Source organism: Perognathus longimembris, chromosome 8, assembly GCF_023159225.1.
Source record: "Perognathus longimembris pacificus isolate PPM17 chromosome 8, ASM2315922v1, whole genome shotgun sequence".
NCBI lineage: Eukaryota > Metazoa > Chordata > Mammalia > Rodentia > Heteromyidae > Perognathus > Perognathus longimembris.
In genome coordinates this window covers 50,080,648-50,093,338 of record NC_063168.1, presented here as the reverse complement: position 1 = coordinate 50,093,338, position 12,691 = coordinate 50,080,648, and the positions used below count along the sequence as shown (strand labels likewise).

The 12,691-nt window shown below is 43.6% G+C and overlaps 1 pseudogene; it reads left to right on the top strand.

Moving 5' to 3' along the window:
* The first annotated feature begins 675 nt into the window (after nt 1-675).
* On the top strand, nt 676-942 carry LOC125355996 (annotated as a pseudogene).
* The last annotated feature ends 11,749 nt before the right edge of the window (nt 943-12,691 follow it).

Genomic DNA, 12,691 nt, shown 5'->3' with positions numbered 1-12,691 from the left:
CTAGACTTACCAAGTCAAGTCCACACATCTGAGCAGGAAAGCAAAGACCCTCTGCTCTACGTAGTCCAAGACCAGAGCTTTGGCGTCCTCAAGGGCAGACTCTGTGGGCCTGCTGGGTCAGAAACTGTGATTTAACCAGACCCATGGGCAACTTGTAGGTACCTCCCGGTGTCAGAGGCCCTGCTCCTGACTCTTTGCCACCCATTCCAGCAAACTGGAATTGTTAAAGTCTCCAAATATACCTTTCATTTTTCTCTCTCTATATATATTCTTTGGAGTGCTGCTTTGTGGTATCCTTTTGTCCTCTCCCTTGTGATTATTGGTGGAAATCTCACCCACACTGTAAGACCAACCCCAATGCCATGCCCTCCAGGGAGCCTGCCCTTCCCACTGTCCCCTTCCTTCACTGAAGGTGGTGACTTCTATAGCAGTTCATTTCCATCACCCTTGGCTGGTGTGTGTTTCACTTTCAGTCCTGTCTGTTGATTAATCATGCACTTATCAAAGGGGCAGCATTCTGTGGTAGTTCACAGAACTTCCTGAGTTCCAATCCTTGTCCCACCAAGCAAGAACTTAACCTCTTTGGGCCTCAAGCTCCTCATTCATAAAGTGGGGGAAATAACTGTACCTATGCAGACGAATAACATCTATTTAAAATGCATTTATCAAATAAATATGTGGCCTACGCCCCCCTCCCATCCAAGGTCCAGCTGCTCTGTGTGCATCTGTCTCCGTATTCCCACTGCTACTCTCGCCCTGGCCCCCAACTGCTCCTGCACCACTGAAGGACCCTGTACCTGTACCAGCACCTGCAAGTGAAAAGAGTGCAAATGCACCTGCTGCAAGAAGAGCTGCTGCTCCTGCTGCCCCGTGGGCTGTGCCAAGTGTGCCCAGGGCTGTGTCTGCAAAGCAGCAGCTGAAAAATGCAGCTGTTGTGCCTGATATGGGGGCATCCTGCTCCCATGTGTAAATAGAGCGACAATACTAACCCGGATCCCCAGCCCCATGGTCCATCCCTGTGTCTGTGACATGTATGAGTGAATAAAAGTGGTTGGTTTGAAGAAAATAAATTATATATGTGTGTGCCAAGAAATAAAGATTAAAATACTATTCAAAACATGTATCTGCTGTAACCATGGATTGTGGTGTTTATAAAGTACTCAATGGACTTTAGTTATCTTGCTTTTCCATCTCCCCTGTGCCCTGTCCATGTTTCATGCCTCTATAAAGCTATTTAGATGTTATGCACCCAACACCTAACACAAATTGGCATATAGCATGTGCTTATTCAATTATTGTTTACTTAATGAAACAATGCAAAAATAATGCTCTTAATTGCACAATGAGGGTTAGTAATCATAAAACACAGTTACCCAACATACCATAGCTTCCCAAAGCTAATTGCTGTGTTCCTTTGTTTATTAGTTTGTTGATCAATGGTGGATTTTTCTAATAATCACTTAAAAGTCATGTTTCCTCATTTCCCTTCATCCTTTCTTGGATCCTGTCCAAAAACTCTATGTTTTCTGGTGGCATCTTTTAAAATATTGCAATTGGTCATTAAGTATTTTTAACTTATTTATACAATTTAAGTCAACTCTTTTATATGACTTCCTCCTTTTCCCCCAAAAAAAGTTGTTTGTTTGTTTTTAGAAAAAACAACTCTATTCTCTGTTTCCATCTCAAAGAGACCATTTTGACTAGGGTTTTGAACAAGAAAGACAGTTCTTTCCACAGCTCTGTGAAGGGAAAATTTGAAAAACAATAGAGTCACATTTGTCTAGCTCTGTCTCCTTGAATTCTGAGTATACTGGTAGGTCCTTACTAAATGTTGAATACATGAGTGAAGGCTTAGAGAGAGTTAGTTTGGTGGTACGCTCAGATGGGAGAGTTTTTATCCAGATGTTAAGCGTCTAGGTTGAGAGTCCCTCAACTTTCCCATTTGCCATATTTCTTCATGCTCTTTACTGAAAATGTTACCTTTCCAGTTAAATCTTAATGTTTCTGCAAGGGCTGAGAATGTGGCTTAGTGGTAGAGTACTTGACTAGCATGCATGAAGCCCTGGGTTTGATTCCTCAGTACCACATAACAGAAAAAGCCATAAGTGGCACTGTGGTTCAAGTGGTACAGTGCTAGCTTTGAGCAAAAGAAGCTCAGGGACAGTGCTCAGGCCCTGAATCCAAGCCCCAGGACTGGTAGGGAAAAAAAAAAGGTTATTCAAGATGAAGATCATTTCAGAGTCGAATTGCCACTTGTTCCTGACAGGTAATATTACTTCCTTCAGAGCCACTTATGCAGGGCCCAAGTACTGTCACCTAGCTTTTTTAATTAAGGGTCTCTACCACTTAAGTCACAGCTCCACATTTTTGTTGGTTAACCAGAAGTAAGAATTTCACAAATGTTCCACTCCACTAGCTTTGAACCTCAATCCTCAGATTTCAGCCTCCTAAGTAGCTAGAATTACTGGCATGAACTACTGGCACCCAGTTTCAATTATGTTATTTTTAAAAAATGTTTAATCATAATCATTTTTAATATCCTTTGAGAGTCCCAAGTGATGATGTGGCTTGGTTTAAGCTCAATTAAATATTGTCTACTGTAATAAAGGCCCAAAAACAAACAAATCAAAGAAAGATTGGACAAATGGGATTGCATCAAACTGCCGAGCTTCTGCTCAGCAAAGGACATAGCTTGCAAGATAAATAGAAAGCCCAAAGATTGGGAGAAGATCTTTACCAGCCATACAATGGACAAAGGCCTCATATCTAAAATATACATTGAACTCAAAAAATAAAATTCCTCCAAAACAAATCCTCAAAGAACCAACTGCCCCCACAACAAATAGGCTAAAGACCTAAAAAGAGACTTCTCTGAAGAGGAAATGAAAACGGTCAAGAGACAAATCAAGAAGTGCTCTACATCACTGGCCATAAAAGAAATGCAAATCAAAACAACATTGAGATTGCACCTCACCCCAGTAAGAATGGCCATTATCAAAAAAAACTAGTAACATCAGATGCTGGCGGGGATGTGGCCAAAAGGGAACACTACTACACCATTGGTGGGAGTGTAAACTTGTTCAACCACTCTGGAAAGCGGTGTGGAGGTTCCTCAAAAGGCTAAACATAGAGCTCCCCTGTTCAGTAGCCCTGCCTTCAGGCATCTACCCAAAAGATTACAAGCAAGACCACACTAAAACTACCAGCACAGCTATGTTCACTGCAGCACAATTTACCATCACTAAAATATGGAACCAACCCAGATGCCCCTCAGTAGATGAATGTATCAAAAAATGTGGTACATATACACACTGGAGTTCTATGCCTCTATCAAAAAAGAACAGCATTGCCCCATTCATAAGGAAATGGAAGGACTTAGAAAAAAATCATACTGAGTGAAGTAAGCCAGACCAAAAAAAACATAGACTCTATGGTTTCCCTCATTGGTAATAATTAGCATATGCTAATTATGCTAGGATAATCCCAGCAAAAGATCATAGTAGCTCAGTAGCTATGTACATATGAATACATAAGATGATGCTAAGCGAAATGAACTCCAAATTATAGAAATAAGTGGTTTATCATTATTGTTGCTATGTTCAATGTACCATGTGAAATTATGCCTTTTTCTTTTGTCTTTATTCCCCATGGTTTTATCCCTGATGTCACTGTTACTGATTTTGATACTCTGGGTGTTGTATATATGTTTATCAGAACTAGGGAAGGGAAACATCAAAATTGAGAGACAAAGGGTAAAAGAAGAACCAATGCGACAGCAATACTTACAAAACTATATGCTGTAAACCAAGTGTAAAACTGGGGGGAAGGGAGTTGGGAAAGGAGGAAGGTGGGGGAAAAATGAGGGAGGAAGTAAGAAGTTTGATAAGAAATGTACTTACTGCCTTGCATGCGAAACTGCAACCCCTCTGTACATCACTTTGACAATAAATTCATTAATTAATTAACTAATAAGAAATTGTCTACTTCCTGTGGTTCTCATCCACCCATAATTCGCATGTCTTAATTTTTGTTCTCTGCAACTAAACTTTCTCCACACCAGTGGAAAAAGACTTTTCTGAGGGAAAATGATGAAAGGGCTGCCATTGATCAAGATGAATTATACTCACAAACTGACATGTTGAATTGAAACCCTGTGTACAACTACTTAAAGATATGTATTTTCAAATTGTATCCAATGAAACAGTAACCCCTCTGTATACCATCTTATAAAAAAAATTTTAAAATTAAAAATTGTATTTGCAAAAAAAGAGAAAAGGACTTTTCTGCTTTTTTTCCTATTCATCCTAGCTTTAAGAATGGGAGAAAGAGCCAGAAGCCAGTGGCTCATGCCTCTAATCCTAGGTACTCAGAAGGCTGAGATCTGAGAACTGTAGTTCAAATTCAGCCAGGGCAGGAAAGTTCCCGTAAGACTCTTATCTCCAATTAGCCACCAGAAAACCAGAAGTGGCAACTGTGGCTCAAAGTGGTAGAGCACTAGTCTTGAGCAAAAGAGCACAGGGACAGCACCCAGGCCCTGAGTTCAAGACTCATGTCCAACAGGAAAAAAAAATGAGAGAAAAACTTTAAAGCCACTTATTTGGGATTTCAAGGAACTATAGGAAAAATGGAACCTCTGACAAGTGGGAATGTGATCTACATGGGAATCTCTGGGAGGGCAGCTGCCCCTCCATGGTCTTTGTCTCTGTAGCTCCTGAAGAGGCAGCCTCAAGGGACTGGCTTCCTTCTGGAAAGTGGGGCATACAGCACAGCACCAGTAAGGACAGAAGGCCCTGTCTGTGGGAAAGGGACAGTGGGTGAATTTTCAAGCCCGGGAGGTGGGGCCAAAGCTTCCCGCTTGAACTAGATGTCTGGATACTCAATATTGCCCAGGGTATCAATTACCTCACAGACTCAGACTCTGCTCTGTTTGGAGGGCTGCGTGACATGAATCTCTGTGCACCTTTGAATGAACTCACAGAAAATGTACATCATAGTCTCCTCGAAAGAGAAATTGTACCTGGTAGAAGGGAAGAGGAGTCATCAAGATAGGAATTTGAGTACAAGCAAAAATATCGAGGGCTTTCCATATCTGCTTTGGCCCTGGGATTTCACAGCAGTGAGATTACTCTTTAGATCATGGAAATGGTGGGCGGGGTGGGGGGGGACCCGTAAGAGCTTTTCTTGCTGTTTTGTTATTAAGCATCCTTGGCACTCACTCCAACAACAAAATAGGAGAAACCTTCAGATCCTGATTCTCCACCAGTGGGGAATTCCAGATGCACAATGGAGTTACAGAACCCTGCTTAACATCTGGACAGGAATCCTCTCCTACTAGTGGCTCATGCCTGTAGACCTAGCTACTCAGAAGACTGAGATCTGAGGATCAGGGTTTAAAGCCAGCCCAGGCAAGAATGTCCATGAGATTCTTATCTCCAATTAATCACCAAAAAAACTGGAAGTGGCACAGTTTCTCAAGTGGTAGAGTCCCTCAAGTGGTAGAGTGCTAGCCTTGAGCAAAAGGATCCCAGGTATAGCACCCCGGCCCAGAGTTCAAACCCCAGGACTGGAGGGAAAAAATAATTATCTCCACTAACTCCAAGCCTGACACCAAACTAATTCTCTTCAAGCTTCCATTCATGTATTCGACATTTGGTAGGGACCTACCAGTATAATCAATGGCAGTCTAGGCCATTGAGGCCAAAGATATAGTCTGTGCTCTCAAGGGATCCAAGGAAATACTGATGTTATAAACTAGTAAGAAGAATAGCTACTCCTTACTGAGCCTCTGTGATAGGCTTTTGGTAAGCACTGAGCTAAGTACTTGTGGTAGCCAGCCTCCACTGAGCCTTACCTCCTGGTATTCATGTGCTCCTGTACAATCCTTCTGCACTGATTAGGGCTGACAAGTGTAACTAATAGGATTTGTGGGAATAAGGGTGTGTAACTTCTGAGGTTATGACATGAATGACAATGCAGCTTCCACCTCCCTCTCCCTTGGATCACTCTAGCAAAAGCCAGCTGCCATGTGTTAAAGACAGTCAGGAAGCCCTTCCCCAGGGAGGACAGTGTGGGGAGGGACTGAAACCCCCTCCCTATAGCCAAGTGTCTGAGACACTTTAGAAGTACAGCCTGCCAGCGGCAAGACATGATGGCTCGCACCTACAATCCTAGCCACTCAAAAGGCAAAGATTGGGAGAATTACGGTTCAAGACCAGCACAGGCAAAAAGTTGGCAAAGATCCCCCATCTCAACCAATAAAAAGCTGCATATGGCAACTTGTCCCTGTCATCTCAGCTGTGTGGTTAAGTGTAAATAGGAGGATCATGGTTCCGCCCAGTTGGGGGAGGGGAGGAAGGCAGGGAATCAAGACACTATTTGAAAAAATATCTATCGCAAAAAGGGCTGCAGGTATGGCTCAAGTAGTAGAATGCCTGCCTAGCAAGCCCAAGACCTGATTTCAAACCTTAGTGCCACAGAAGAAAAACAAGAAGAAGAACAAGAGCCTATAGCTCCTGTTACCATTTTATTTGCATTGTTATGAGAAACCAGAAGCCCGAACTGCCCAGCTAAGCTGCTCACAAATGGCCTGAGCCACAGAACCTGGGAGACAATGTTTGTTGATGGATTAAGCCATTAAGTTTGGGGGTAATTTGTTACACGGCAATAGATACTGAATGCAGTGCTTTATGTTCATTTCCGGTTGAATCCTTGCATATTTATTATTCTCCCACATTTACAGATATGAAAACTTGGTTAAAGGATGAGGCAAAAATCAGAGATAAAGTGGATCAAACTTCTATATAATAAAATGATTTGGGCACAAATATAGATGTCTATACAGGCAGTAGAAGTTCTCAGTGGGGAAAAATAGGGAGGTCTACCTGGAAAGTCTGGACCTAGAGGGGAGGAGGATGTGGGGACGATTTGTTAGAGGTTGTAAAACTAGCAGCAAAACTGGAGGGGGGGACAGATGTTTGCCAGGTGGGCAGCTTAGAGAGGGAGTCTAGAGCATCAGCAGGGCTATTGAGCAACAGACAGCTAAGGTGTTCACAACTGTTTAGATTCTAGACATGGGAAAACAGGATTTGTGGCTCATTCACCAGACCAAAAAAAAAATCTTAGTTCTATCCTCATGGTCTAATCTTTCAGTCACAGGCTCCTCAGAATCACTAAAACCGATACCTCTTCTACAAACTGTAGCCTCCTTCCCCACTCTAGATAAACTTGAATCCACTTGAGGTCCTCCCTTCTTCCCTCGCATTTAGCCACTCAGCTCCCTGGGATGTCTGAAACCCATCTCATTTCTGTCTTTCCTGGCAGATAGCTCTTGCTCTTTTCAAAATTATAGTTTTGATGTTTACATTTGCCTTCATAAATTATCTCTTATCTACTGTAAAATATCATGCAAGCTTCACTCCCTTGTTTAGGAAGGTTACTGGAAAAGCAAATCAAAGAGATTCAGGGTCAAATTCAAATACGTTGAATTTCAGAAAGGTACTTCATTCTCTTTCCTAAGGAAAGCCTTTGGCTTACCTTCATAGATTATGAATAAAAAAACACAATATGAATCAGTGGCAGCTCATAACCACACCCAAAGGTTACTCACCTTGGTTTGATATCAGGTTCTATAGCACAATCTATTTAAGAATATCTGATGGCTCTTCTCCTTTCCAAGGCAGTATCTTTTAAACAAATAACTTGAATGGAAATATGGCTCATTACCTTTGCTGATGGCTGAAACTGGGTAGTTTAGTAAATGTGTGAGCTGACAAAACTGGGAACCACAGCCTTTGAAAGGCTAGTACAAGCCAGCAGCTCACACCTGTAATCCTAGCTACATGGAAGGCTGATATCAAGAAAAAAAAAATCATGATTTGAGGTCAGCTTATCCCAGACATACATGAGAAACAACTTCTCAAACCCTAACTGGGTACCTTGGCTAGCCTGTCATTCTAGCTACATGGAAGGGTAAGATGGAAAGATCACAGTTCCAGGCCAGCCTGGGCAGAAGAGACCCATTGTAGGAATGAGGCTAGGTGTTGTGGGGCACTCCTGTCATCCCAGACAAGTTAGGAAACACGATATAGGAAGATCCTAGTTCAAGCATACACCTGTGCAGCAGGAAGCAAGACACTAGCTCAAAATAACCAGTACAAAGAAACAAAAGATTCAAAGTATGGCTCAATGGTAGAGCACCTACTTCACACATGTGAGGCCCTGAATTCAAACCCCAGTACCACCAAAAAAAAATATTAATAATAATAATAACAACAATGTTGGCATAGGAAAGATCTACCAAGATGAATCCAACTGAAAGAAAAGTCCTTCATCTGAGTTTCAAAAATAACCATACAAATATATCCTGGAAACTTTCAATTTGGTAACCATTGAAAAAAATGAAGACAGTGAAGGGTGCTGGGAAACAGTGAGTGAAAATAAGAAGAAAAGCAAGTCAAATGGGAAGGAAGACTGGAGGGGGGAGAGGAGAAGAGGCAGTGTCCCTCGGAAGGTTTACTGCTGAGATTCTACAGCCTCCCCACCACCCCAGAGCTGTATTTAGTAACTCGCACTCCACTCCATTAAATGTGTTTGGGTTCCCAGTCCCTACCCTCCCCCTCCCCCTCAGAGTGAGCCAGGAGCCCTTAGAAGGTAATGAGAATGTTGAGAGCTTAGGATCTGGGAAGAGCTTGGAAAAGAAAAGCTCTCAGAGCCTCTCCCCTCTGGGCTGTAGCCCTGCTGATAAGACTAAGAGCAAAGCTAGCTGACAAGTGATTGGAAACAGGAATTCCTAAACCATTTAACCCTTTCCTTCCCTGCCACAGCATGCTCCAGTCTCTAAAGGTAAGCTCCTCTGCTTTCACCTCCCCCCTGCGTACATCAATCAGGGCTCTGCCTTCCCTGCTCCCCAACCTTTCTAGACTCTACCTGTCCCTTTATCCAGATCAGCTACTGAATGCTGTCCTTTCTCAGTGTTCCTCTGATCCAGAACCTCCCAATCTCACCGAACCCCTGTAGCGATGCTGGTCCAGGGTTGCTGGTTAGCCCCTAAAGCCTACCAGGTCAATGTAAACTTGTTTGCATATGAGGGTTCTAAGAGCAAACTTCCCAGGCTCAATCTCGGTAGCCAAACCCCACAACCATTCTCTATTGCCTGGCTAGCTGCAGCATCAGTGGAAAGGGGTCACCACCAAGCCAGATCTAACTTTGTTGAGTCAATCCTAAAACCCCAGGTGTTACCTAGTGCATGCTCAGGCCTCCTCCGGAGACAGAAGACAAGGGATCTGTCCCCAGCAATGGCCAGCCTGGCTGAAAGCTCAAAGGCCATTAAGCCCTACTCACCCTGGAGCCTAAAGGTAATAGAAGAAACCATCACTAGACACAGTAATTAAGTGTAAATGAATCCTCTTTCAGTAGGAAACAACTCAGATAAACTGCCATTGTCATGCAAAGTAGCTTTGCACCTAAAAGCCCTTATCCAAACAAGCTATTTAATTAACTTCCTAATTGCCTCTGACCTGTACTGACCCCTTCCCTCCCCCCTTCCTTCACTCTTTCCCTCCCTTCTCTTACCTACTACCACCATCACATTTAAAACACATAATTTGTAAGCATGCAAGACAGCACAAAATGGAGGGTCTGGGATCCTCTTTGAGGGCCTGGTTGTTGTATCATAGGATATTAATTCTGTAAGTATTAGAAAGTCCTGATTAGAGTGCTGTGTCAACAGCAAAGCTAACCATGATGGCATTATCTTGACATGACAATAATAATGGGAGGAAAGGGGCTACTGCCTAATTACCATCCAAGGCTTGCCACAAGGAAAGCCTATGATGTCACTACCCGCGGTGTATGTATAGGAGCCCTACCAGACTTGACAAAAGCGGAGACAGAGATGGAGTGTCCAGTGGGCATCCTCAGGTCTGAAGCTTCACAGGCCAGTGCTAAGAGTCCAAGGAGGGACACTAATCCTGTTAGTAAGAAAAAGGTTTTAGTGGGAAAAGCCCCAAGCTGTGGAGAGCGGGCTGGACACTGCAGGTGAAGGACAGAGTAGGTTACAGATGAGTAGAATGATGGGATGGGGCTAGGAGGGCTAAAGAACACTAGCAAAATACAAACTCTCTCCTGATATCTGCTAAGTGCTTTACTGTTTAGTGCTTTCCTACAGGGCTAGATAGAATGGAAATCACAAATGGAATCAAACACATACACACACTCTTCCCACTTTTAAACTCTATGCGTGTGTCTGTGTGTCTGTGTGTCTGTGTGTCTGTGTGTGTGTGAGAGAGAGAGAGAGAGAGAGAGAGAACTGGGGCTTGAACTAAGGGCCTAGATAGTACCCCTTAGCTTTTCGATCAAAGCTGGTGCTCTACCACTTAAGCCACAGCTCTACTTCTGGCTTTTTGCTATTTAATTAGAGATAAGTGTCTCAGAGCTGGCTTCAAACTTTGATCCTCAGATCTCAGCCTCCTGACTTGCTAGGATTACAAGTGTGAGCCCTCACCCCCACCCCGCCCAGTGCCTGGCTTCACTTTTAATCTTATAGAATAAATCTTACTCTTTTTTTCTTCCCATTAGAGGAAACTGTGAGCAGAGAGGTGAAGTTCCAGAGCACACTGTCTGTGATTGGCAGAGTCAGGATTCAAATACCTGCTGGAAATCAATGATCTCAGAGTAGCAGGAAGGATTATCATGTTGGAGGAGAGACTAGCCACCCCAAAACATTCTACATTGTATTACAGGCCTCACTCATTTCCATCTTGCAGCTGGAACCATCCTATCTTCTGGGAAAGAATCTCTGTAGGGCTGAAGGAACCTCAGGAGGCAGATCAAGGGAATTATGTAGAAAGGAAGGGCTTTTTAGGGCTCAGTCCTGAGAGGCTGAAGAGTCCCAGAGCAAACTTTTCCTTCCAGGAAAGAAATTTCTTGTATGGGGGAGGGGGCATCTGTAAGTCATATAACAAACACCAGACCTCTCCCTTTTATGCTTCATTCCTTGGGTGGGGGTGAGCAGAGGAGCCATCTCTATTTGGGAAACAGTGAAACTCAAAGTACAGTGAACCCTGCACTTTGTCTGTTAACTATGTGGGCTTTGCTGGACCTAGAAAGGGCATAAACTTTCTTCAGAGGAAGTGATATTTCTGTAAATAAGATTCTGGACTTGAGAAACATCTGTTTCTTACGGGGAATTCCCTACTTTCTTGCACTGTGGGATTGGGTTTGTTTTTGTTTTCTTGTTTTGTTTGAGGGAGGTTTGTTGGGGGAGGTTCCAGTTGATCTTCCAGAATAAATAAAGTTGGGAGCCTTTGAGGTAGCAGAGTTAACAAAGACTTGGAGCTCCAAGCCTTTCAGTCTCTGGCCTGGAGCTGGCTCTGCCCAGCTGGGTCCTGTAGCTGTCACTCTTCTCCAAAGCCAAGTATTTCCAGGGGTCATCCACGTGGAAGAGCAGGTGCTGCTGTTTTGACTTCAAACAGACAGCCCAGAAAGGAAGAAGACTCCTTGGCTCCAGGGCTGCTGTGAGTGGGTTAAGATAGTTGAATTTTGGACAGGATCTGTTACAGGGTCCTTTGTCTCTCTCCTAGCCAAAGATAACAGAGAAGGTCTTGGTTTGCAGAACCCCTGTGGAAGCAGATGGCATGCCAAGAGGTTCCTGGGCAGTCCCAGAGGCTCCAGACCTGGGAGCCTTATTGGAATGCAATTACCCTAAGTGCTGGCTGTTAGGATGGAAAGGCAGGAATGCAATTATGGAAGAAGCAGGTCATGAGCTTTCATTGATTAACCTGTCCTGGCTGATTCCATTTCCCACCAGAATCTGGGGGCCCTGAGGGTTACCTTTTGCCCCTTGGGTTATGAGAAAGGAAAACAGTCACTGTGAATAGTGAAATGCCTACAATGGGGTTCAGGAAGGTCCAGGACCTCTGAAATTGCCCTGGAGATTTAAAATGCCTTAGGAAAAGGATCCGTCACCTATCACTTGCTCAGACTCTGCAGCCCCCAAAAGATTAAGAACCAACATATTAGAAGGGTGCCTGATGGAGGGGGTTGTTAGAAGAGCCTCCAGGAGAAATCACTCCGAAGCCAAATGGCTGCTGTCTACCTGGGTTCACTTCTGTAACTTTGCTGCAAATCTCTTAGCATCTCTGTGTCTTAGTTTCGATCACTAAAATAAGGGTAAAAATCTTTACATCCTGGGGGTTGATGAAAAAAGGAAAAGACATGAAGAAGGCAAGGTTCTTAGGCCAAGATTCTAACCCTTGGTAAAAATCTCAATAAATGGGAATCATTTTGAAAGTGACTATCCTTTCAAGTTCTAAAAAGAAAGTCAGATGTACAGACATACTCTTCTGAGCTAGATTCTATGGGAATCCCCAGCCAAGATCCTGCTCCAAAATTCACAGGGAACTGTGAGTCCCCGAATCTCCTAGACACTACTTCCTCAACCTTCCCCCTCTTCCTAGGGCACTTCTCCTCACAAGAAGCAACAGGATCTGACCAATCTGGGGAACAAGCTTCTGGAAGTGGGGACACATGGGTTTAGTGCCAGTGTGGTAGGTAGACTGCCTGAGCCTGAACCCAAGCCAGCCCTAACAGGGAAGTTTCTGACCATGATAATTCTCAAGCACTTCCTACCTGTTGGGATGAGATAGTCAGGTACTGGGTTGAGATGGACTTTTCTATCTCAAAATGCTCTAGA